A 6,583-nucleotide genomic window follows, 5' to 3' on the forward strand; every position below is an offset into this window, starting at 1 on the left:
AAAATTCTGAAAGAGGTGGGAATACCAGACCACCTGACCTGCCTCTTGAGAAACCTATATGCAGACCAGGAAGCAACAGTTAGAACTGGACATGAAACAACAGACTGGTTTCAAATAGGAAAAGGAGTCCGTCAAGGCTGTTTATTGTCACTCTGCTTATTTAACTTATATGAAGAGTACATCATGAGAAATGCTGGGCTGGAAGAATCACAAGCTGGAATCAAGATTGCCAGGAGAAATATCAATAACCTCAGATATGCAGATGACACCACCCTGATGGCAGAAAGTGAAGAGGAACTAAAAAGCCTTTTGATGAAAGTGAAAGAGGAGTGTGAAAATGTTGGCTTAAAGCTCAACATTCAGAAAACTAAGATCATGGCATCTGGTCCCATCACTTCATGGGAAATAGATGGGGAAACAGTGGAAAAACAGTGTCAGACTTTATTTTGGGGGGCTCCAAAATCACTGCAGATGGTGACTGCAGCCATGAAATTAAAAGACGCTTACTCCTTAGAAGAAAAGTTTTGACCAACCTAGATAGCATATTGAAAAGCAGACATTACTTTGCCAACAAAGGTCCGTCTAGTCAAGGCTATGGTTTTTCCAGTAGTCATGTATGGATGTGAGAGTTGGACTGTGAAGAAAACTGAGCACCAAAGAATTGATGCTTTTGAACTGTGGTGTTGGAGAAGACTCTTGCGAGTCCCTTGGACTTCAAGGAGATCCAACCAGTCCATTCTAAAGGAGATCAGTCCTGGGTGTTCTTTGGAAGGAATGATGCTAATATTGAAACTCCAGTACTTTGGCCACCTGATGCTAAGAGTTGACTCATAGGAAAAGACTCTGATGCTGGGAGGGATTGGGGGCAGGAGGAGAAGGGGACGACAGAGGATGAGATGGCTGGATGGCATCACTGACTCAATGGATGTGAGTCTGAATGAACTCCCGGAGTTGGTGATGGACAGGGAGGCCTGGTGTGCTGCAATTCATGGAGTTTCAAAGAGTCGGACACGACTGAGTGACTGAACTGAACTGAACTGAATGTCATAAAGAGTGGTGGTGATGTCTCATATAGTGCATATGATGTCATACATATAGTGGGTGTGATGCCGTACATATAATGGGTGTGATATCATCAATACGGTGGGTGTGATGACACAGATTCAGTGGATGTGATGTAAGCTATAGTGGTTGTGTTGTCATTAACACACTGTGTGTGATGTCATATATAGTGTATATAATTGCTTTTTCAATAAGGTTTCCTGAAAGTTTGAGCTGAGTCTTGTCTCTGCTCTGGACAGTGGAGAGGATGGGTGCCAGGGGTGGGAGGAGTGACAGTGGCCTTGCATCCTGAGTTGGTGCTGCAGTGCGGTCCCAGCAGTGTCCAAGACAGTCTGTGTGGCACCCTGCGCTGGAGGAGCTGGGGGACAGGGACTTGTGGGAAGGAACTGTGGCTGGTTGGCTCCCCAGGAACTTCAGGGAGCCCCCAGGAATAAGTGGATTGGATGTGTGGGGAAAGCAGGGTCAGCAGGTAGGACACCAGGCTGCAGGATCCCTGGCAGCTCCGTGTGGGCTCCAGGCACCCAGATGGTTCAGAGATCATGTGTGCCATCCCAAAGACCAGCCAGCCACAGAAACGTCCTGGTCTGAGGTCAAAGGCATCTGTCAGGATTGTGGTGCAGGATTTCAGGGCTCGGGTGTTTGCCCACCTTCCTGAGATCAGTCTACCCCTGCTGGCCAACAGCGGCCAGCCCAGGTCTAGGCATGCAGGGGCGGTGGTGTGATGTCTGAGGAAAGGAGGGTGGGCCAGCAAGGGTTCCACAGCCCCCTTTCCTCAGAGGCGGGGAAAGGCTGGCAGCAGTCTTCCACCTTGAGTCCAGGGCATGGTGGCCTGCTGAGAAGCACAGGCACCCCTCTCCCTGTCCCACTTCCCCACACTAGTCCTGTGTTCTGGGAGCAGGCAGGAGGCAGGGTGCGGGGCTGTGAGTAGGAGGCTGCAGACAGGGGCCCGCCGATGGCCCCTTCCTGTCCAGAGGCTGACTCTTGGTTTGCAGCTCCCCCAGAGACCTTGGTGAGCAGTGCATTCGCCAGGGTGGAAGGCTCTACTGATCTGGGAGACACATTCTCAAACGTGAGGCCGTCCTGCGTGCGCCTACAGGTGCATGCCCCGTGAGGTTGCGCGTTCACGTCTGGCGCCTGTGTGCCTGCGCACGCCGCAATTTCCGGCAGCCGCGAGATTGCCTCGTCGCGCTTATCAGGAAATGCGACCATCCACGCTTGGAAATGGCTAACCTGGGCACGAGAAGCCTCGGCGGCGGTTCCCGAGATGGCCGCCAGATGGCGCGCGAGGATCACAACTAGTCTTGGCCGCCCATCTTGGGCGCCCTGGTCTCTCGCTGCCCATCGCCTAATGGCCTGGAGGATCTGGGTAGTCCCACCAGCCTGGAGCTGACGCAGGTCCCCTGAACCCAAGTGCACCGTCACCGCAGTGCAGGCGGAGGTGGGACAGAGGAAGGGAGCTGGGTGCCCACAAAGATTCAAGGGACTGTTTGGTGAGCTGCCCTGGTGGTCTCTGGATGCTGGACGCCAGTCTTCAGAGCTGGCCGCGGCCGGGACCCATGGACACGAGGGGTGGGCGGCTCGAATCTTCAACCCCTAGGGTCCCTGGACGGACCTGCCTGCTCCTGGCCCTGGGGCTCCGTTGGAACGGGGTGTCGTTATCAAGAGGTGGAGGAGGGAGATGGACCGGTTGGGTGGTCAAATCTGCAGAGCAGTGGAGCCTTTCCTTTTTCAGTGGTAGAAAATGAGTGGAAGAGAACTGAGAGGATTGCCTTGGTTACTGAGTTGTAGAGCTAGGCTTTTAAGCCTGCGACCTGTGTTACTTTCATCACAATATATACTGCTTCCAGTTTGTGGGTAGTTACAACTGCTAAGGCCATGGTGAGCCTGGTGGACGTGGCACTCAGGCAGTCGGTTCAGCCATGAAGGAGGGATGTCTCTATAACTGTCCTATTTGTTATCTACCATCCTGCCTCCCAGATGCTTATGCAAGTGCACCAAATCTTCTATTTAGACTTCACATCCACTGTATATGACATCAAATCCACTATACATGTGACATCATAGCCACTGTATGTACGACATCACACCCACTATGTTTATGACAAAATGCCCACTATATATGACATCACACACACTGTGTTTATGACAACACAACCACTATATCTGACATCATATCGGCTATATATGACATCACGGCCACTGTATATGACATCACATCCACTATACATGTGACATCACAGCCACTGTATCTATGACATCACACCATGTTTATGACATTGTATCCACTATATATGACATCACAGGCACTGTGTTTATGACAGCATAACCACTATCTGACATCACACCCACTATATCTGATATCCCATTCACTGTATATTACATCACATCCACTATAGTTGTGACATCACAGCCACTGCATCTGTGTCATTTCACCCACTCTATGAAATCACACCCACTGTATGAATGACAAAACATCCACTATACATGTGACATCATAGCCACTGTATCTATGATCTCACACTCACTATGTTTATGATATCATATCTGCTACATATGACATCACACCCACTCTGTTTTGACAACAAAACCACTATATCTGATATCACATCCATTGTATGTGACATCACATCCACTATACATGTGAAATCAAGCCACTATATCTATGACATCACACCCACTATGTTTATGACATCACATCCACTATATATGACATCATATCCAAATTATCTGTGTCATCACACCCACTGTATCAATGATATAAAAACTAATGTATGTATGACATCAAAGCGACTATATGTATGACATCATATGGATTATATAAGACATCACATCCACGCTTTATGACATCACACCACTGTATTTATGAGCTCTCATCCATTGTATTCATGACATCACAACCACTATATATGACATCACATCCATGGTATATGACATCACATCCATGGTATATGACATCACATCCATGGTATATGACATCACATTCTCTATATATGTGACATCACAACCACTGTAACTGTGACATCACAACCACTGTATCTATGTCTTCGCACCCATTATATCTATAACATCAAACCCATTGTCTTAATGACAAAACATCCACTATATATGACATCACATTCATTGTATATGACATTATACATACTGTATATGACATCACATCCATTTTATATGAGATCACATCCACTACACATGTGATATAATAGCCACTATATTTATGACATCACAGCTGCTATATTTATGTCATTATATCCACTACATATAGACACTGAGAGAGAGACACTCACACTGAGAGAGACAAAAACACTGAGAGAGACACGCACACAGTGAGAGACACCCACAATGAGAGACACACAAACACACAGACACATACACTGAGAGTGTGACACACACTGAGAGTGATGCACACACTGAGAGAGAGACACACACACACTGAGAGGCACAAACACACACTCAGAGACACAAAGATACAGAGAGAGACTCACACACACTGAGAGAGACACACATACATTGAGATAAACACACATGCTGAGAGGGATCCACACATTAAGAGAGAGACCTACACACACTGATAGACACACACACACACTTAGAGAGATGCATACCATCACACTGAGAGAGACCCACACACACTGAGGAGACAAACACATAATGAGAGAGACACAAACACACTGAGAGAGACATACATAGACACAATTACACTGAGAAACACACAAACTGAGAGAGGGACACACACACACATACTGAGACACACATACAGAGAGAGAGATAGACACACACACACTGAGACACACACAAACTGAGAGAGAAACATACACACTGAGAGAAAAGTGCACACACACTGAGAGAGAGCCCTCACACACACAGACTGAGAAATATACACACACACACTGAGAGACACACAAAGACACACAACCACTAAGATAGACACATATATACTGAGACACACACACACAGACACACACATTGAGAGAGACACACACACACACACTGAGAGAGAGACACAGACACAAAGACACTGAGTGAGAGACACACACAAACTGAGAAAGAGAATCACACACACTGATAGAGAAACATACACACTGAGAGAGAGACACACACACTGAGAGAGATTCACACACACACTGAGAGACACACGTACATACTTAGAGAGACACCCAGGCACCAAGAGACACAAACACATACAGAGACACACACAGAAACACACACAGAGAGAGACACACACACTGAGTGAGAGACACACACACTGAGAGAGAGACAGAACCACACCGAGAGAGAGACACAAACAGAGAGAGACACACTATGAGACAGAGACACACAGTGAGAGAGACACACACACACTGTGAGACACCCACATACATAGACACGCACAGAGACACACATATTGAGCAAGATACACAAAGACACTGAGAGAGAGACACCACACTGAAATAGAAACACACACTGAGAGAGAAAAAAACTCACAATGAGAGACACACACATGCAGAGAGACATGCACACAAAGAGAGAGACACACACACACTGAGAGACACACACATACTGAGAGAGAGACACACACACACACTGAGAGAGACCCTCAGACACTGAATTAGAAACACACACACTGAGAGAGACACAATGTGAAAAAGTGAAACAGACACAGTGAGGGTAACACACACACACTGAGAGAGGCACACACATAGTCAGTGAGAGACACAAAATACTGAGAGAGACACACAACTGAGAAACACACACACAATGAGAGAGGCACACACACACATTGAGAAAGATACAAACACACAGTGAAAGATACACACAGACAGAGACACACAGATACAGATAGAGACACACACACACTGAGAGACACACACACACTGAGAGACACACAAACATACTGAGAGAGAGACCCACAAGATACAGAGAGATACATCTTGAGAGAGTGACACACACACACACACTGTGAGATACAAACACAGAGACACACTCGTTGAGAGAGACACACACAAACACTGAGAGAGAGACACCATGCTGAGAGAGAAACACACACTAAGAGAGAAACACACAAACACTGAGAGACACACACAATGAGAGAGACACACACTGAGAGACACACACATACTGAGAGAGATGCTCACACATACTGTGAGACACACACAGTGAATTAGAAACACACACACTGAGAGAGAGACACACAGTGGGAGACTGAAAGAGACACGCTGAGAGAGAGGCACCCACACAGAGAGAGACACAAAACACTGAGAGAGACACACACTGAGAAACACACACATAAAATGAAAGAGATGCACACACACACTGAGAAAGCGACACAGTGAGAGATACACACACACTGAGAGTCACACAAACACACTGAGAGACAGTCAGAGATTGAGAGACAAACACAGAGAGAGACACACAGAGTGAGAGAAAAATATACAACTGAGAATCACACACACACACTAGAGACACACACACTGAGAGAGAGAGGCACATAAACACTGAGAGAGAGGCACTCACACTGAGGGAGAGAGACACACACACTGAGATA

Source organism: Oryx dammah, unplaced genomic scaffold, assembly GCF_014754425.2.
Source record: "Oryx dammah isolate SB20612 unplaced genomic scaffold, SCBI_Odam_1.1 HiC_scaffold_23, whole genome shotgun sequence".
Classification (NCBI taxonomy): domain Eukaryota; kingdom Metazoa; phylum Chordata; class Mammalia; order Artiodactyla; family Bovidae; genus Oryx; species Oryx dammah.